Source organism: Bombina bombina, chromosome 4 (assembly GCF_027579735.1).
Source record: "Bombina bombina isolate aBomBom1 chromosome 4, aBomBom1.pri, whole genome shotgun sequence".
NCBI lineage: Eukaryota > Metazoa > Chordata > Amphibia > Anura > Bombinatoridae > Bombina > Bombina bombina.
In genome coordinates, this window is record NC_069502.1 from 840,653,807 (window position 1) to 840,676,053 (window position 22,247).

The following is a 22,247-nucleotide window of genomic DNA, read 5'->3' on the forward strand; positions in this document are numbered from 1 at the left end:
GAGCTGTCTAACCTAAACTCCACGTGCTTGAGCACAGTGCTATCTATATGACACACATGAACTAACAACCTCTAGTGGTGAAAAACTGTTAAAACGCCCTCAGAGAAGAGACGGCCTCCAAGGGCTTAGAAATTAGCATATGTACCTCCTAGGTTTAGCTTTCAACTTAGAATACCAAGAGAAAAAAGTAAAATTGGTGATAAAAGTAAATTTTAAAGTTGTTAAAAATAACATTCTCTATCTGAATCATGAAAGTTTATTTTGGACTAGACTGTCCCTTTAATTAACTTATTATTTGCTGCTTTAATGTGGTTTATAGGCACAGAGCTATGAAATTAGTATATTGTGTATGTGGTGTTGTTGGTCACATACTGCAACATTTAACTAAATAGCTTTCAGTTAATTGCTCACAAATGATAAAAACTTTAGTTAGTTTTTAGCTAAAAGTATAACAGCTATAGCAATTGGTAGTTTTAAGCTGGTAACTTATACTTGTCAGCAGACCTAATATAGCTAAAATAGATATTTCTCATAGATTGAAACAAAAGTAATGTGAAACAATTACTTACTGAGAATTCAAAGCAGACCTGTGAGGCTGTAAATTAGTGAGAGCTGAAACAAATGAGGAAGGGATGAGATCTGGAACTGAATAAGCTGCGTCTGATGAAATTCTCAGGAATGACACTGAATTTACAGGCTGCAGAGAAACATACAATTTCCTCAGAGGTAAAGGAATCAACGGCAGGGAGTCAGCAAAGTATTCTTTGGGTTCTTAAAAGTAATAGGACTATAACACATACAGAGAGCACTAAATCGGGTTTAATAAGGTTTATAAAGAAAAAATAGGGGTTTGGAACAGCGCTAGTCAAGCTTAAAGGAATACTGTACCCAAATTTTTTCTTTCATGATTCGGATAGAGCATGCAATTTTAAGCAACTTTCTAATTTACTTCTGTTATCAATTTTTCTTCGTTCTCTTGATATCTTTATTTGAAAAAGAAGGCATCTAAGCTAAGGAGCCAGCAAATTTGTGGTTCAGAACCATGGACAGCATTTGTTTATTGGTGCTGTCCAATCAGCAAGGACAACCCAGGTTGTTCACAAAAAATGGGCCGGCATCTAAACTTAAATTCTTGCTTTTCAAATAAACATACCAAGAGAATGAAGAAAATTTGATAATAGGAGTACATTAGAAAGTTGCTTAAAATTGCATGCTCTATCAGAATCACAAAAGAAAAAATTTGGGTACAGTGTCCCTTTAAAAATGATCACAACTAGAAAAAGGATTTATAATAAGAATTCTTCCGTTTATTCTCTCCATAAAATACCATATGCTATACGTTAAAAAGATGCAATACACATGCACTATATCGAAGGTGCTATATTCGCTATATTCAAGTGACCGGTCACTATAAATCTCTCTTTTATACTATGTATTAAAATATATTTGCATATGCTACAATTACAATCCTATTTGCATAGGTTACAATTCTTAACAAGAAATAAGGTGCTAGTTGCATAAAACTGATAAAAACAATACGTCACTTTTATATCAAACACCACCATATGAATAAGCTTGGAATTGATAGCTCAGTTCTAGTTTAAAAAGCAGTCTGATTGAATTTCCCTTACAACAGACCTGATATTTTCTATAGCCTGTCAGGACTCCCACTCATATGCAGGTGTAAGGGGAAAGAAGGGTATCTTGCTTACTCTCAGGAGGTAAATTCATTACCTATCCTAGATATTTCAATCTGGCAGCGTCTCAGCTCCTCCGTGTATGGCGATTGGACTGCTCTTCAGACGCTCCTGCGTCACTTGCTGGTCTCTGTCCAATGCCCTCTGTCCAATGCCCTGATCCAAAACTTGGCTCCGTATAATAGTCAGCTGATCTTTCAAAGTTGCTGGTTTCTGTGACTTCCGCTTCACGTGTCACATTGTGGTCATGTGCAGCGTTCTGGCCAATAGTAACTCTTGAAAAATGGCTATTCAAGATTAGTCCCAAGGGGGGAATAAAATGTATTCTTTGCGCAGAGATAAGGCTCTAGTTGATCTTCTTTCAAGGCTTTTTCAAGTTAAAGGACAATTGTCTGAGAAGTCTTTAAATACCCCTCCCCTTGGCTCTAATTGGTTCATTCCTCTCTGCTTTTCATCTTAAGGTGGATTTGTTCATTAAAGGGACACTGAACCCAAATTTTTTCTTTCGTGATTCAGATAGTGCATGGAATTTTAAGCAACTTTCTAATTTACTCCTATTATCAATTTTTCTTCATTCTCTTGCTTTCTTTATTTGAAAAAGAAGGCATCTAAGCTATTTTTTGGTTCAGGACCATGGAAAGCACTTGTTTATTGGTGGGTGAATTTATCCACCAATCAGCAAGAACAACACAGTGTGTTCACCAAAAATGGGCCGACATTTAAACTTACATTCTTGCATTTCAAATAAAGATACCAAGAGAATGAAGAAAATTTGATAATAGGAGTAAATTAGAAAGTTGCCTAAAATTGCATGCTCTATCTGAATCACGAAAGAAAAAACTTGGGTTCAGTGTCCCTTTAAGGTGGAAAGTCTATTATTGACTTGAGGTTTCAAAGGTGTCTGATATTTCTTCTATTGTTAACAAACTTTTGTTATATTTTTAACAGGTCTTCATAAAAGTGGCTTTGGGAAATGGTGTTCCTAATAATACTGCAATATTTAATTAATATATAAAAAAAAAAATAGTAAATCTATACAGTCGTTATATTTTACATATTGGTAACCATAAAAACTGCATTCATACTTTTTTTTAAAAAATTGTTTCCATATTCATTAGCAAGTACATGGTACAGTTTAAAAACAACAACAAAAAAATGTTCTCCTACATGCTTTTTAAATGCAGATAGCAAGAGAATGAATAAAAATTGATAATAGGAGTAAATTAGAAAGTTGCTTAAAATTGCATGCTCTATCTGAATCATGAAAAAAAAAATTGGGTTTAGTGACTAAAGGATAATTTAGTTAGGGCAGATGTGGGTACAACTAAACCTATTAACTATCTAACTACTCCCAATAAAGGATGTTACCCTTGCTTGCCTTGTGTTCAATGTAATTCTGTCATTAAAGGTAAATATTTGGCTCAAAATGACAAAAGAAAGCAACTTAAAATTAATGGTCTATATACCTGTCAGACAGATTATGCCATCTATATCCTAAAATGCCCATGTGTGCTATGTTACATTGGCGAGACCACCCAGGCTGTTAGGGATAGATTTTGCCAACACAAAACCTCAATAAGATCCAAAGATATGACTGCCATTTTCAGCACATTTTACACAAATGGGTCATACTGTCTGTCAGCTCCGTTTTCAGGTCATTGATCATATTCCCCAATATAGGAGAGGGGGGAATAGAGAACTCAGATTAAAACAAAAGGAGGTATGGTGGATCACATTTTTTAATACTCTCCATCTATACGGTCTGAATAGGGACTATGATTTGCATTTGTTTTTTATTATTTTGTATTTCTGCTTCTGATACCACTAGATGTCACTATTTTATTGTATGTCTAACCTGGATAGGTAGGGGTTAATATGAATTAAGGAGCAATGTGTGATTTGATTGGTTCAGATAGCCTTTTTAAATGTCTGTGTTCACCTGTTATAAATATGCATGATTAAGGACCATGTAGGTCCAAAACTTAATTTTTTAAGGTTTCGTATCCAAATAAAGAAATTATCACCTTTATGTTTGGCGCTGTCACATTGCATATATGGACTATATATATATATATATATATATATATATATATATATATATATATATATATATATATATATATATATATATATATATATATATATATATATATATATATATATATATATATATATATATATACTGTGTGTGTGTGTGTGTGTATGTATATGTATATATATATATATATATATATATATATATATATATATATATAGTGTTGTAAACTTAATAATACTTTCACAAATCAACATGATTTTTTTACATTATTGTAAACATGGCAGTCTCCACGAGCAACATGTGTGTGTATATAAATAATAAATATATATATATATATATACACACGTGTGTTGCTCGTGGAGGTTGCCATGTTTACAAGCATCTGAGCTTGCCCAGAAATGTCCCAGCTTTACCCGCACGCTGGAAATGCTGGGACTTGAGTCATCAGAGCACTGAGCGAACGCCCTGTGCCTCGCTTTGAAGTTTTCACAAAACGCTCCAAGCGAGCTTGAGTTCACTTGGAGCACTTGCCGAACACGGTTTATGATGCACATTAAGTAAAAGTGCCCAATTCAGCTGTCAAACAGACAACATCATCACTGATCTGTTCATGAGCAGCGCTTTTGTCACAGAGTACAAGATCACTAACGCTACAAGATGGCAGCACCTAGTGTAACGATGCAGAGCTTCACCAGCGCTACCTGTAAATGAAGGCAAATCAAACTGAAAAATCAAGTTTCTCTGTTAACTTAGTGTATAATTAAATTAAAGTTTAATTTACTTCTATTATCACATTTACCACTTTCTCTTGGTCTCCCTTGTTGAAACCCAGTTTCTTTCTATGGAGGAAGGGTCAAGAGCATGGTCTATAGATAGCAGCAGTGCTGGTAGGGAGAGCATACTGAGGTAGGCTCTGGATTGTGTTGTATATATGGGCGTAGTGCTTTTCACGAGAGCATACTGAGGGAGGCTAAGGAGCGTGCTCTATATATGTTAGCAGTTATTATGAGAGCATACTGAGGGAGGCTCAGGTGTGTGCTCTGTATATGGCAGCAGTTCTTATCATGAGAGCATACTGAGGTAGGCTCAGGTGTGTGCTCTGTATATGGCAGCAGTTCTTATCATGAGAGCATACGGAGGTAGGCTCAGGTGTGTGCTCTGTATTTGGCAGCAGTGCTTGTAACAACATTATACATATAGTGTTCCTCGACATGTTCATGCTCCTGAGGATATCTAGGTATTCTTTCATTGAATGGAGCTGAAGTATTGCTGCATTCTTACATAAAAGGTTTTGGAAATTTTTGGAGTGTAGGCGCAAATGAATGCTTTTACCCCTGTCTTGATTATTCAGTATCCTTATCTAAGGGAATTTGTATAAAAGATTTGACACTTGTTTATATAACAAATATATTTATTTGAAAAATAAGAAAAAATCTCTTTAAAAATTTCACTTTGTGACAAGTGGTTTACAAGTACTGATTGAGTTTAGACAGATATGTCTTGTAACCAATATGTGAAGTCTATGACTAGTGTTACAAGATTAATGGTATAGGTGTATAGTAACAATATGTTTGGTAACGATATGTTTAATGACAATATGTTCATATGAAATACAATGAAACAAACTGTGTGTTTGAAAATGTTTTAAAAATAGGACTCGTTAGAGTGTTGTACCTAGTACATTGAAAACCTAGTACACAGTCTAAAAAAGTCAAATATACAGTTGAAAGGGATCTTTATGCTTGTAGAGTTTTGCTATTCCTAATATTTCTAGTGTTACTATATATAGAAAAATATTCTTGGTCTAGATGCTTGTTCCTGGTATCAACAATTATTATCTTTCACACAAATCACTGTCATATGAGAAAGGAAAGGAAAATGTTTGAACATTTGTTGCTTAAAATCTTACAAATATTTGTTGCTTAAAATCTTACAAATATTTCATAAAACATATATTGCTAAAAATGTAAAAATGTATATTTACGGTTAAAACTGTATTGCTGCAATTATAAACTTGCTAATAGTCGGCCGACTAGTGTATGGCAATTTAAGTTGCACAGGAATTTTTGTATTCGTTGGTAACCCAGTTTCAATAGTAAAAGAAAAAGAAAAACCACCGGTGGATTTGTTTTTAAAAGTCGTTTTCTTAAAAGCTTTTTTTGGATAATTTGTGTCAGTTTATATTAGACACTCCTTTTTGCACCAGTATCCTTGAGTGTTAAACACTGTCAATATGTGTTGAGGTAAGAACTATATTTACCAAAGCTCTACGGTCTAAGGAAGTATTGGAGTAAGGAGCGTTAGGACTTACTGTACTCCTAACAGATTCTGGAGCCTGGTTCGAGTTGTTGCGCTCTTTTTTTGCTGGAGGATGTCGGGTCCCGCTGACTGTGTGCAGCTCCGTATCCCTCTGATGTGGGTAGTCTTTGTAGCGGTCTGCTGGTATAGTCTGAAGTGCTGGAGTTGATACAAATTGGAAGTGTTTTTCTTTGAAGGCTTTGATCCGTCTTTTACCGCTTATCCAAAAAGCGGGAGGTGTAAAAAACTGGGCTTATATCAGGTATTGTTTATAGCCTCAGTAGGTAAAATCTTTTCTTTGTTAGTTCCACAGTATTTCGCTACGCGTTTCGGCCGTTACACTGGCCTTTTTCAAGCTGTAATACTGTGTGTTGGTTTGGCGGTCTTTTTATTTGCACAATTTCTTCAATTAGATACTTAGTATTCAATCATTCAATTTATTTTTCAATGGATGGGCATGCAGCTGTTTTGAATTGTCTTTGTAGTTACATTTTGTGTATCACCCATAGATGTAACAATATTCATTCCTAATTATAAAGATGTAGGCAATTTTCTTTGTGGTTACATTTTGTGTATCACCCATAGATGTAGCAATATTCATTCATAATTGTAATGATGTAGAAAGCGAAGAACTTTTTGCGTGCAGATATAATAGTAGATAATGCGTGTTAAAAAGTAGAAAATGCGTGTTAAAAAGTTTGTAATGTCATTTCTGGTTTTTACATTTTTCTCATTATTAGTTGTGAATTGTTGGTTGTTTACAAGATGTTTTCAAAATGTTTTTAAGCTACTCTGATGTGAGAAGGTGTAAACAGGAATTTCTGAAGATATAAACAAAATTTCTGAAGATATAAACAAAAAATACTTGGTAAAGTCAGAGGGAAAAATGCTTTGTCGTTTGTTGAAGATCATTTGGTAATAATATATTTATATATGGTATGTTTATACTTTTATTAAAAAACTTGTTTTGACCCTCATATTCCTTTGTTGAGGAGACCTATGATTATCTGAAAGAGTATTGTTATGTTTCGTATAGAGGTTTTTGAATATGTTTAAACATATTCGTGATCCTTTTGTTGAAGGGTTTAGAGATCTATGATTGTATGGAAAGAATCTATGATTGTATGGAAAAAATGTTGGAGAAATATTCTTTCAGATATAATACGATCAAAAAATATATATATATATATATATATACTTCTCCAATCTTAGTCGTTTATTGAAGAATTAGAGATTTTTCTATCTGAAAATTTTTTTTTCTTTTTTGTAAAAAGATTTTTTCAAAATTTCATCATTATTGTGTGGACTTATATTATTGACTATTTGGGGGTGTTTTATTGTTTTAAGAAGCTGTTTAGGTTGAAATCTATATTGAGACCCTTTGGCTGTAGTGTTTGTAATTTAAAAATCCATTTTGCTTCTGCTTGTAGTAGTGCTGTGGATTGGTTACCCCCTCTAATGTTTTTCTTTATCTTTTCTATAGCTGTAAAATTAAAGAATTTTAGATTGCAGTTATTACATAGTCTGAAGTGTTTTGGGACAGGTAATTCTAAATTCCTTTTCTCTTCTGAGTTTTCTATAGACAGGATGTGTTCACGTATCCTTTCTCTTATAGTTCTTTCTGTTTCTCCTGTATATTGTAGATTGCATTTTTTGCATTCTATAAGATAAATTATATTTTTGTCCATACACCTGATAGTATTGTTTATCTTGTATGTTTGTTTCGTATTATTAGATGTAAATGTGTGGGTCTTTTTTGAGTGCCTGCAGGCCTTACAGATATGGCAAGGATAAAAACCTTTTAGTTCAGTTCCTAGTACCCCTTTCTCAACGTTTTTACATCTGTTATTCTTCATTGATGGTGCTAATCTATTTTTTAAGGTGTTTGCTCTCCGATATATAAATCTTGGCCTTTTTGGTAGTAGAGGTCCAATATCTAGATCATAGCTGAGGATGTTCCAGTGTTTATTTATGATTTTTTCTATAGCCTGCTTATCTTCTCCATATTGAGTGATAAATGGTACATTTATTTTGTCGTTTGTTGTGTTAGGAAGTTTATTTTTCTTGGTATTGTGATTCAGGATGTCTGATCTATTAATGTTCCTAACTTCTTCTATATCTTTTTCTATTTGTGATATATTGTAACCTCTATCTATAAATTTTTGTTTAAAAATTTCACTTTGTTCTTCAAAGACTTTGGGATCATTGCAGTTTCTTTTTAATCTTAGAAACTGTCCTTTAGGTATGTTTTGTTTCCATCTTTTTAAATGGCAGCTTTCCCAGTGGATGTAATTGTTTGCATCCACTTCTTTGAAGAATGTTTTTGTATTAATTTTGTCTTTATTTGTTGAGATTTCTAGATCTAAATAGCTAATTTTATCTTTACTGAAGGTGTGTGTAAAAGTTAAGTTTTTATTGTTATTGTTCATGGTCTGTATGCAGTTTGTCAGATCTTCCTCATTGCCTTTCCATATAAAAAAGACATTGTCTATGTATCTCTTGTACAGTATAATGTTCTTTTTGTATGAACTATTGTTGAAAAAATTGTCTTCCCATAGGCCCATGAACAGGTTTGCGTAACTGGGGGCGAATTTTGTGCCCATGGCAGTCCCGCAAACCTGTTCATAGAAAGCACCGTCATATAGGAAATAATTATGTGTTAAGATAAAATTGATTCCATCTAAGATGAATTCAATTTGATTTAGTGGCATTCCACCTTCGTCAGTTAGATAGTGTTTGATTGCATCTATTCCATCACTGTGCTTTATACATGTGTATAGTGATGAAACATCACATGTTACTAGTAAGTAATCTGATTCCCATGGAATTTCCTCCAGTATTTTTAGGAGACTGGAAGAGTCTCTTAAATAAGAGTCTAGTTTTTTTCACATGCAGTTGAAGAAACTTATCTATATATGCAGATAAATTAGATGTCAGGGAGTTTATTCCCGATATTATCAGACGTCCTGGAGGATTTTTTATGTCTTTGTGTATTTTGGGGAGTCCATAGATAATAGGAATTCTCGGGTAAATTGGGTATAAATAGTCGTATTCTTTATCAGTTATAATTCCACATGTTTTAGCCTTCTCTAGGTGATGTTTTAAGAAGATTTGATATACTCTGGTGGGGTTACTAGTCATTTTCTTGTATGTGTTAGTATCATCCAATAATTTAAAAATCATATCATTATATTGTGATTTGTCCAGAATCACTATACCTCCCCCTTTGTCTGCTGGTTTAATGATAATTTCATTGTTCTTCTCTAATTCTGTTATTAGTAGTTTTTGTTTTCTAGTAAGGTTCTGTTTTTTTGTCTTTTTTTCTTTTAAGTTACTTATGTCAGTTGTTATTAATTTTTCGAACGTGTCTATATATTTCCCTTTTTCATTTTTGGGGTAAAAATTTGATTTTCTTTTTAGGTCAGTGTGTATATAGCCTTTTTCATCTTTAAAGAAAGTTTTTGTTTCTCTTATTTTGTTGGTTTCACCATTAGATGTTTCTATTGGATTTTTTATAAAATATTTCTTTAATGTCAAATTTCGGACAAATTTGTGTGCATCTATAAATGTATTGAATTTGTCTATTGTTTGCGTAGGTGCGAAAGATAGCCCCTTATTCAATATTTGTTTCTGTTCATCATTGAGCTGAATTTTGCTAAGATTATATATTCCCTGTTGGGTTTTTACTTCTTTCTTTTATTTCCTGAAAGTGTGCCCTCTGATGATATTGTTGTTCTTTCTGATCTTTTTGGTCTCCCTCCTCTTGTTCCCCTCTTTCTGAATTTCTTCTCTTTCTTCTCCCTGAGTTTTGATTTGGGCCTAGTTCTAAAAAAGAGGGATGTTGGTTTGTGTTGGTTGTGTGTGGTGTGTTTTTATCTTCTTCCCTTCTTGGTTCTTTAATTTCATTCCTTTTTGGTGGTTCATAATTTTCTAGAGCTGAGAATCTATTGTAGTTGCTAAATGATTTATTGTGTGTATTTTGGTATGCGTTGTAGGTGTTACCTGATTGGTAATGTACTCTTTGTTGTTCATGTGTTCTTTTATAATCATTATGATTTTGATAATATGTTTGGTTGTGCTGAAACCTCACATGTTCTTGAGGTCTCCTATTACGCCAGTAATTATTCTCATTGTAGTAGTTTAGTAATTATGTTGTACGGAGTCTGTCTGATGGTAGTTGTTTTTTTCTTTTTTGTATTCTACTCTTTGCCAGGATGGTCTTAAACTATAATCCTTCTGTTCTCTTTTTTCAATTTCATTATGTTGTGACTTGTGGTTGTATGATCGTTGTTGTTCGTTTTGTGCATTATATTCAACTTTTTTCTCAGTATTTTCTAGTTTGTTCCCTCTCCATTTATGGCTAATGTATTCCTCTCCATTAGGATTATGTTGGAATGCAGAATAGTCATTTTTATCTCTTTCAAATTTCTTAAATTTATTATTTACTAGTTCTTGTTTAGTTTTGATCAATAATTTAGAAAGTAGAAAGTAAAATAAATGAATTTAAAGAATTGAATGAATACAAAAAAAGAGAATAAAACAATTATTGATCAAAACTAAACAAGAACTAGGGAGAGGGAGAGGGAACAAACTAGAAAATACTGAGAAAAAAAGTTGAATATAATGCACAAAACGAACAACAACGATCATACAACCACAAGTCACAACATAATGAAATTGAAAAAAGAGAACAGAAGGATTATAGTTTAAGACCATCCTGGCAAAGAGTAGAATACAAAAAAGAAAAAAACTACCATCAGACAGACTCCGTACAACATAATTACTATAGAAATGAACCTTATAACAACTACTACAATGAGAATAATTACTGGCGTAATAGGAGACCTCAAGAACATGTGAGGTTTCAGCACAACCAAACATATTATCAAAATCATAATGATTATAAAAGAACACATGAACAACAAAGAGTACATTACCAATCAGGTAACACCTACAACGAATACCAAAATACACACAATAAATCATTTAGCAACTACAATAGATTCTCAGCTCTAGAAAATTATGAACCACCAAAAAGGAATGAAATTAAAGAACCAAGAAGGGAAGAAGATAAAAACACACCACACACAACCAACACAAACCAACATCCCTCTTTTTTAGAACTAGGCCCAAATCAAAACTCAGGGAGAAGAAAGAGAAGAAATTCAGAAAGAGGGGAACAAGAGGAGGGAGACCAAAAAGATCAGAAAGAACAACAATTTCATCAGAGGGCACACTTTCAGGAAATGAAAAGAAAGAAGTAAAAACCCAACAGGGAATATATAATCTTAGCAAAATTCAGCTCAATGATGAACAGAAACAAATATTGAATAAGGGGCTATCTTTCGCACCTACGCAAACAATAGACAAATTCAATACATTTATAGATGCACACAAATTTGTCCGAAATTTGACATTAAAGAAATATTTTATAAAAAATCCAATAGAAACATCTAATGGTGAAACCAACAAAATAAGAGAAACAAAAACTTTCTTTAAAGATGAAAAAGGCTATATACACACTGACCTAAAAAGAAAATCAAATTTTTACCCCAAAAATGAAAAAGGTAAATATATATACACGTTCGAAAAATTAATAACAACTGACATAAGTAACTTAAAAGAAAAAAAGACGAAAAAACAGAACCTTACTAGAAAACAAAAACTACTAATAACAGAATTAGAGAAGAACAATGAAATTATCATTAAACCAGCAGACAAAGGGGGAGGTATAGTGATTCTGGACAAATCACAATATAATGATATGATTTTTAAATTATTGGCTGATACTAACACATACAAGAAAATGACTAGTAACCCCACCAGAGTATATCAAATCTTCTTAAAACATCACCTAGAGAAGGCTAAAACATGTGGAATTATAACTGACAAAGAATACGACTATTTATACCCAATTTACCCGAGAATTCCTATTATCTATGGACTCCCCAAAATACACAAAGACATAAAAAATCCTCCAGGACGTCCGATAATATTGGGAATAAACTCCCTGACATCTAATTTATCTGCATATATAGATAAGTTTCTTCAACTGCATGTGAAAAAACTAGACTCTTATTTAAGAGACTCTTCCAGTCTCCTAAAAATACTGGAGGAAATTCCATGGGAATCAGATTACTTACTAGTAACATGTGATGTTTCATCACTATACACATGTATAAAGCACAGTGATGGAATAGATGCAATCAAACACTATCTAACTGACGAAGGTGGAATGCCACTAAATCAAATTGAATTCATCTTAGATGGAATCAATTTTATCTTAACACATAATTATTTCCTATATGACGGTGCTTTCTATGAACAGGTTTGCGGGACTGCCATGGGCACAAAATTCGCCCCCAGTTACGCAAACCTGTTCATGGGCCTATGGGAAGACAATTTTTTCAACAATAGTTCATACAAAAAGAACATTATACTGTACAAGAGATACATAGACGATCTCTTTTTTTATATGGAAAGGCAATGAGGAAGATCTGACAAACTGCATACAGACCATGAACAATAACAATAAAAACTTAACTTTTACACACACCTTCAGTAAAGATAAAATTAGCTATTTAGATCTAGAAATCTCAACAAATAAAGACAAAATTAATACAAAAACATTCTTCAAAGAAGTGGATGCAAACAATTACATCCACTGGGAAAGCTGCCATTTAAAAAGATGGAAACAAAACATACCTAAAGGACAGTTTCTAAGATTAAAAAGAAACTGCAATGATCCCAAAGTCTTTGAAGAACAAAGTGAAATTTTTAAACAAAAATGTATAGATAGAGGTTACAATATATCACAAATAGAAAAAGATATAGAAGAAGTTAGGAACATTAATAGATCAGACATCCTGAATCACAATACCAAGAAAAATAAACTTCCTAACACAACAAACGACAAAATAAATGTACCATTTATCACTCAATATGGAGAAGATAAGCAGGCTATAGAAAAAATCATAAATAAACACTGGAACATCCTCAGCTATGATCCAGATATTGGACCTCTACTACCAAAAAGGCCAAGATTTATATATCGGAGAGCAAACACCTTAAAAAATAGATTAGCACCATCAATGAAGAATAACAGATGTAAAAACGTTGAGAAAGGGGTACTAGGAACTGAACTTAAAGGTTTTTATCCTTGCCATATCTGTAAGGCCTGCAGGCACTCAAAAAAGACCCACACATTTACATCTAATAATACGAAACAAACATACAAGATAAACAATACTATCAGGTGTATGGACAAAAATATAATTTATCTTATAGAATGCAAAAAATGCAATTTACAATATACAGGAGAAACAGAAAGAACTATAAGAGAAAGGATACGTGAACACATCCTGTCTATAGAAAACTCAGAAGAGAAAAGGAATTTAGAATTACCTGTCCCAAAACACTTCAGACTATGTAATAACAGCAATCTAAAATTCTTTAATTTTACAGCTATAGAAAAGATAAAGAAAAACATTAGAGGGGGTAACCAATCCACAGCACTACTACAAGCAGAAGCAAAATGGATTTTTAAATTACAAACACTACAGCCAAAGGGTCTCAATATAGATTTCAACCTAAACAGCTTCTTAAAACAATAAAACACCCCCAAATAGTCAATAATATAAGTCCACACAATAATTATGAAAGTTTGAAAAAATCTTTTTACAAAAAAGAAAAAAAAATTTTCAGATAGAAAAATCTCTAATTCTTCAATAAACGACTAAGATTGGTGAAGTGTATATATATATATTTTTTTTTGATCGTATTATATCTGAAAGAATATTTCTCCAACATTTTTTCCATACAATCATAGATTCTTTCCATACAATCATAGATCTCTAAACCCTTCAACAAAGGATCATGAATATGTTTAAACATATTCAAAAACCTCTATACGAAACATAACAATACTCTTTCACATAATCATAGGTCTCCTCAACAAAGGAATATGAGGGTCAAAACAAGTTTTTTAATAAAAGTATAAACATACCATATATAAATATATTATTACCAAATGATCTTCAACAAACGACAAAGCATTTTTTCCTCTGACTTTACCAAGTATTTTTTGTTTATATCTTCAGAAATTTTGTTTATATCTTCAGAAATTCCTGTTTACACCTTCTCACATCAGAGTAGCTTAAAAACATTTTGAAAACATCTTGTAAACAACCAACAATTCACAACTAATAATGAGAAAAATGTAAAAACCAGAAATGACATTACAAACTTTTTAACACGCATTTTCTACTTTTTAACACGCATTATCTACTATTATATCTGCACGCAAAAAGTTCTTCGCTTTCTACATCATTACAATTATGAATGAATATTGCTACATCTATGGGTGATACACAAAATGTAACCACAAAGAAAATTGCCTACATCTTTATAATTAGGAATGAATATTGTTACATCTATGGGTGATACACAAAATGTAACTACAAAGACAATTCAAAACAGCTGCATGCCCATCCATTGAAAAATAAATTGAATGATTGAATACTAAGTAACTAATTGAAGAAATTGTGCAAATAAAAAGACCGCCAAACCAACACACAGTATTACAGCTTGAAAAAGGCCAGTGTAACGGCCGAAACGCATAGCGAAATACTGTGGAACTAACAAAGAAAAGATTTTACCTACTGAGGCTATAAACAATACCTGATATAAGCCCAGATTTTTACACCTCCCGCTTTTTGGATAAGCGGTAAAAGACGGATCAAAGCCTTCAAAGAAAAACACTTCCAATTTGTATCAACTCCAGCACTTCAGACTATACCAGCAGACCGCTACAAAGACTACCCACATCAGAGGGATACGGAGCTGCACACAGTCAGCGGGACCCGACATCCTCCAGCAAAAAAAGAGCGCAACAACTCGAACCAGGCTCCAGAATCTGTTAGGAGTACAGTAAGTCCTAACGCTCCTTACTCCAATACTTCCTTAGACCGTAGAGCTTTGGTAAATATAGTTCTTACCTCAACACATATTGACAGTGTTTAACACTCAAGGATACTGGTGCAAAAAGGAGTGTCTAATATAAACTGACACAAATTATCCAAAAAAAGCTTTTAAGAAAACGACTTTCTCCAACATAGGTGTGTCCGGTCCACGGCGTCATCCTTACTTGTGGGGATATTCTCTTCCCCAACAGGAAATGGCAAAGAGCCCAGCAAAGCTGGTCACATGATCCCTCCTAGGCTCCGCCTACCCCAGTCATTCTCTTTGCCGTTGTACAGGCAACATCTCCACGGAGATGGCTTAGAGTTTTTTAGTGTTTAACTGTAGTTTTTATTATTCAATCAAGAGTTTGTTATTTTAAAATAGTGCTGGTATGTACTATTTACTCAGAAACAGAAAAGAGATGAAGATTTCTGTTTGTATGAGGAAAATGATTTTAGCACCGTAACTAAAATCCATGGCTGTTCCACACAGGACTGTTGAGAGCAATTAACTTCAGTTGGGGGAACAGTGTGCAGTCTCTTACTGCTTGAGGTATGACACATTCTAACAAGACGATGTAATGCTGGAAGCTGTCATTTTCCCTATGGGATCCGGTAAGCCATGTTTATTAAGATAGTAAATAAGGGCTTCACAAGGGCTTATTAAGACTGTAGACTTTTTCTGGGCTAAATCGATTCATTATTAACACATATTTAGCCTTGAGGAATCATTTATTCTGGGTATTTTGATATGATTATATCGGCAGGCACTGTTTTTGACACCTTATTCTTTAGGGGCTTTCCCTAATCATAGTCAGAGCCTCATTTTCGCGCCGGTATGGCGCACTTGTTTTTGAGGACAGCATGGCATGCAGCTGCATGTGTGTGGAGCTCTGTTACATAGAAAAGTCTTTCTGAAGGCATCATTTGGTATCGTATTCCCCTTTGGGCTTGGTTGGGTCTCAGCAAAGCAGATTCCAGGGACTGTAAAGGGGTTAAATATAAAAACGGCTCCGGTTCCGTTATTTTAAGGGTTAAAGCTTCCAAATTTGGTGTGCAATACTTTTAAGGCTTTAAGACACTGTGGTGAAATTTTGGTGAATTTTGAACAATTCCTTCATACTTTTTCGCAATTGCAGTAATAAAGTGTGTTTAGTTTAAAATTTAAAGTGACAGTAACGGTTTTATTTTAAAACGTTTTTTGTGCTTTGTTATCAAGTTTATGCCTGTTTAACATGTCTGAACTACCAGATAGATTGTGTTCTGACTGTGGGGAAACCAAGGTTCCTTCTCATTTAACTATATGTATTTTATGTCATAAAAATTTTTTAGTAAAAATGATGCCCAAGATGATTCCTCAAGTGAGGGGAGTAAGCATGGTACTGCATCATCCCCTCCTTCGTCTACACCAGTCTTGCCCATACAGGAGGCCCCTAGTACATCTAGTGCGCCAATACTCCTTACTATGCAACATTTAACGGCTGTAATGGATAATTCTATCAAAAACATTTTAGCCAATATGCCCACTTATCAGCGAAAGCGCGACTGCTCTGTTTTAGAAAATTCTGTAGAGCATGAGAACGCTGATGATATGGTTTCCGAAGGGCCCCTACACCAGTCTGAGGGGGCCAGGGAGGTTTTGTCTGAGGGAGAAATTTCAGATTCAGGAAACATTTCTCAACAAGCTGAACCTGATGTGATTACTTTTAAGTTTAAGTTGGAACATCTCCGCGCTCTGCTTAAGGAGGTGTTACCCAATTTGGATGATTGTGATTATCTGGTCATTCCAGAACCACTATGTAAAATGGAAAAGTTCTTAGAGGCCCCGGGGCCCCCCGAAGCTTTTCCTATATCCAAGCGGGTGGCGTACATTGTTAGTAAAGAATGGGACAGGCCCGGTATACCTTTAGTACCTCCCCCCATATTTATAAAATTGTTTTCCTATAGTCGACCCCAGAAAGGACTGATGGCAGACAGTCCCCAAGGTCGAGGGGGCGGTTTCTACTCTACACAAGCGCGCCACTATACCCATAGAAGATAGTTGTGCTTTCCAAGATTCTATGGATAAAAAATTAGAAGGTCTGCTAAAGATGTTTGTTCAGCAAGGTTCCCTTCTACAACCAATTGCATGCATTGTCCATGTCACTGCAGCCGCGTGTTTCTAGTTTGATGAGCTAGGAAAGGCGATTATTAGTAATTCTTCTTCTTATGAGGAGATTATGGACAGAATTCGTGCTCTTAAATTGGCTAATTCTTTCACCCTAGACGCCACCTTGCAATTGGCTAGGTTAGCGGCGAAAAAATTCTGGGTTTGCTATTGTGGCGCAGAGCGCTTTGGTTAAAATCTTGGGCAGCGGATGCGTCTTCCAAGAACAAATTGCTTGACATTCCTTTCAAGGGGAAAAACACTCTTTGGCCCTGACTTGAAAGAGATTATCTCTGATATCACTGGGGGCAAGGGCCACGCCCTTCCTCAGGATAGGTCTTTTCAAGACCAAAAATAAACCTAAGTTTCGTCCCTTTCGCAGAAACGGATCAGCCCCAAGGGCTACGTCCTCTAAGCAGGAAGGTAATACTTCTCAAGCCAATCCAGCCTGGAGACCTATGCAAGGCTGGAACAAAGGAAAGCAGGCCAGGAAACCTGCCACTGCTACCAAGACAGCATGAAATGCGGGCCCCCGATCCGGGACCGGATCTGGTGGGGGGCAGACTCTCTCTCTTCGCTCAGGCTGGGGCAAGAGATGTTCTGGATCCTTGGGCGCTAGAAATAGTCTCCCAAGGTTATTCTCTGGAGTTCAAGGGGCTTCCTCCAAGGGGGAGGTTCCACTGGTCTCAGTTGTCTTCAGACCACATAAGAAGACAGGCATTCTTACATTGGGTAGAAGACCTGCTAAAAATGGGAGTGATTCATCCTGTTCCATTAGGAGAACAAGGGATGGGGTTCTACTCCAATCTGTTCATAGTTCCCAAAAAAGAGGGAACGTTCAGACCAATCTTAGATCTCAAGATCTTGAACAAGTTTCTCAAGGTTCCATCGTTCAAGATGGAAACCATTCGAACACTTCTTCCTTCCATCTAGGAAGGTCAATTCATGACCAAGGTGGATTTCAAGGATGCGTATCTACATATTCCTATCCACAAGGAACATCATCGGTTCCTAAGGTTTGCATTCCTGGACAAGCATTTCCAGTTCGTGGCGTTTTCTTTCGGATTAGCCACTGCTCCTAGGATTTTCTCATAGGTACTAGGGTCCCTTCTGGCGGTGCTAAGACCAAGGGGCATTGCTGTAGTACCTTACTTGGACGACATTCTGATTCGAGCGTCGTCCCTTCCTCAAGTAAAGGCTCACACGGACATTGTCCTGGCCTTTCTCAGATCTCACGGATGGAAAGTGAACGTGGAAAAGAGTTCTCTATCTCCGTCAACGAGGGTTCCCTTCTTGGGAACTATAATAGACTCCTTAGAAATGAGGATTTTTCTGACAGAAGCCAGAAAAACAAAACTTCTAGACTCTTGTCGGATACTTCATTCCGTTCCTCTTCCTTCCATAGCGCAGTGCATGGAAGTGATAGGTTTGATGGTAGCGGCAATGGACATAGTTCCTTTTGTGCGCATTCATCTAAGACCATTACAACTGTTCATGCTCAGTCAGTGGAATGGGGACTATTCAGACTTGTCTCCGAAGATACAAGTAAATCAGAGGACCAGAGACTCATTCCGTTGGTGGCTGTCCCTGGACAACCTGTCACAAGGGATGACCTTCCGCAGACCAGAGTGGGTCATTGTCACGACCGACGCCAGTCTGATGGGCTGGGGCGCGGTCTGGGGATCCCTGAAAGCTCAGGGTCTTTGGTCTCGGGTAGAATCTCTTCTACCGATAAATATTCTGGAACTGAGAGCGATATTCAATGCTCTCAAAGCTTGGCCTCAGCTAGCGAGGGCCAAGTTCATACATCAACCATCAGGGGGGAACAAGGAGTTCCCTAGCGATGGAAGAAGTGACCAAAATCATTCTATGGGCGGAGTCTCACTCCTGCCACCTGTCTGCTATCCACATCCCAGGAGTGGAAAATTGGGAAGCGGATTTTCTGAGTCGTCAGACATTGCATCCGGGGGAGTGGGAACTCCATCCGGAAATCTTTGCCCAAGTCACTCAACCGTGGGGCATTCCAGACATGGATCTGATGGCCTCTCGTCAGAACTTCAGAGTTCCTTACTACGGGTACAGATCCAGGGATCCCAAGGCGGCTCTAGTGGATGCACTAGTAGCACCTTGGACCTTCAAACTAGCTTATGTGTTCCCGCCGTTTCCTCTCATCCCCAGGCTGGTAGCCAGGATCAATCAGGAGAGGGCGTCGGTGATTTTGATAGCTCCTGCGTGGCCACGCAGGACTTGGTATGCAGATCTGGTGAATATGTCATCGGCTCCACCATGGAAGCTACCTTTGAGACGAGACCTTCTTGTTCTAGGTCCGTTCGACCCACTCCAGCTGACTGCTTGGAGATTGAACGCTTGATCTTATCAAAGCGAGGGTTCTCAGATTCTGTTATTAATACTCTTGTTCAGGCCTGAAAGCCTGTAACCAGAAAAATTACCACATAATTTGGTATATCTGTTGGTGTGAATCTGCAGGATTCCCTTGGGACAAGGTTAAGATTCCTAAGAGTCTATCCTTCCTTCGAGAAGGATTGGAAAAAGGATTATCTGCAAGTTCCTTGATGGGACAGATTTCTGCCTTGTCTGTGTTACTTCACAAAAAGCTGGCAGCTGTGCCAGATGTTCTAGCCTTTGTTCAGGCTCTGGTTAGAATCAAGCCTGTTTACAAAATTTTGACTCCTCCTTGGAGTCTCAACCTAGTTCTTTCAGTTCTTCAGGGGGTTCCGTTTGAACCCTTACATTCCGTTGATATTAAGTTATTATCTTGGAAAGTTTTGTTTTTGGTTGCAATTTCTTCTGCTAGAAGAGTTTCAGAATTATCTGCTCTGCAGTGTTCTTCTCCTTATCTGGTGTTCCATGCAGATAAGGTGGTTTTGCGTACTAAACCTGGTTTTCTTCCAAAAGTTGTTTCTAACAAAAACATTAACCAGGAGATAGTTGTGCCTTCTTTGTGTCCTAATCCAGTTTCAAAGAAGGAACGTTTGTTGCACAACTTGGATGTAGTTCGTGCTCTCAAATTTTACTTAGCAGCTACTAAGGATTTCAGACAAACTTTGTCTTTGTTTGTTGTTTATTCTGGTAAACGGAGAGGTCAAAAAGCAACTTCTACCTCTCTCTCCTTCTGGATTAAAAGCATTATCCGATTGGCTTATGAGACTGCCGGACGGCAGCCTCCTGAAAGAATCACAGCTCACTCCACTAGGGCTGTGGCTTCCACATGGGCCTTCAAGAACGAGGCTTCTGTTGATCAGATATGTAAGGCAGCGACTTGGTCTTCACTGCACACTTTTTCTAAATTTGACAAATTTGATACTTTTGCTTCTTCTGAGGCTATTTTTGGGAGAAAGATTTTGCAAGCCGTGGTGCCTTCCATTTAGGTGACCTGATTTGCTCCCTCCCTTCATCCGTGTCCTAAAGCTTTGGTATTGGTTCCCACAAGTAAGGATGACGCCGTGGACCGGACACACCTATGTTGGAGAAAACAGAATTTATGTTTACCTGATAAATTACTTTCTCCAACGGTGTGTCCGGTCCACGGCCCGCCCTGGTTTTTTTAATCAGGTCTGATAATTTATTTTCTTTAACTACAGTCACCACGGTAACATATGGTTTCTCCTATGCAAATATTCCTCCTTAACGTCGGTCGAATGACTGGGGTAGGCGGAGCCTAGGAGGGATCATGTGACCAGCTTTGCTGGGCTCTTTGCCATTTCCTGTTGGGGAAGAGAATATCCCCACAAGTAAGGATGACGCCGTGGACCGGACACACCGTTGGAGAAAGTAATTTATCAGGTAAACATAAATTCTGTTTTTAAACAACAAATCCACCGGTGGTTTTTCTTTTACTATTGAAACTGGGTTACCAACGAATACAAAAATTCCTGTGCAACTTAAATTGCCATACACTAGTCGGCCGACTATTAGCAAGTTTATAATTGCAGCAATACAGTTTTAACCGTAAATATACATTTTTACATTTTTAGCAATATATGTTTTATGAAATATTTGTAAGATTTTAAGCAACAAATGTTTGTAAGATTTTAAGCAACAAATGTTCAAACATTTTCCTTTCCTTTCTCATATGACAGTGATTTGTGTGAAAGATAATAATTGTTGATACCAGGAACAAGCATCTAGACCAAGAATATTTTTCTATATATATAGTAACACTAGAAATATTAGGAATAGCAAAACTCTACAAGCATAAAGATCCCTTTCAACTGTATATTTGACTTTTTTAGACTGTGTACTAGGTTTTCAATGTACTAGGTACAACACTCTAACGAGTCCTATTTTTAAAACATTTTCAAACACACAGTTTGTTTCATTGTATTTCATATGAACATATTGTCATTAAACATATCGTTACCAAACATATTGTTACTATACACCTATACCATTAATCTTGTAACACTAGTCAAAGACTTCACATATTGGTTACAAGACATATCTGTCTAAACTCAATCAGTACTTGTAAACCACTTGTCACAAAGTGAAATTTTTAAAGAGATTTTTTCTTATTTTTCAAATAAATATATTTGTTATATATATATAATCCTTAGATAAGGATACTGAATAATCAAGACAGGGGTAAAAGCATTCATTTGCGCCTACACTCCAAAAATTTCCAAAACCTTTTCTGTACACCTAAGTAAGATATTTTTTGGGGAAAATATCCTAGGAGTAAAAGGCTTACCCCATTATGCAGCGCAAAAAAGTTTTATACTTCACTCACCTAAACTGCATTCTTACATAAACATATTATATACAATATGGTGCTGCTCTTCAGTGCATAGCTGGGAACAGAAGTATATGTGGAGCTGGAGGTGCTCTGCCGTATCCCTCTGCACCTTTCTTTTGGGTGCCGTTGTATTGTGATGGCGCCTAGCCAGTACTTATGCTCCCTGGTATCCTCCTTTTTCAGTTGCACTTGTTTTGACCAATCTTTATTTAGGGCTATTAGCTATCCAACTTCTCAGGTTTACAGCACACTGACACCTCTATTAGCCCTGTATTAAACACAACACTTACGTGTGTTCAAAGATACGAAAGGTAAACAGGCAGCACGCTTTTCCTTTAGGTTTGCTCAGCAGCCT

The 22,247-nt window shown here is 36.1% G+C and overlaps 1 protein-coding gene across 1 annotated transcript in view; it reads left to right on the forward strand.

The window, feature by feature from the left end:
• Nucleotides 1-22,247, forward strand: part of LOC128657226 (oocyte zinc finger protein XlCOF6.1-like) — a 126,672-nt gene that overhangs the window by 1,395 nt on the left and 103,030 nt on the right. The gene's annotated exons all lie outside the window — the stretch shown is intronic.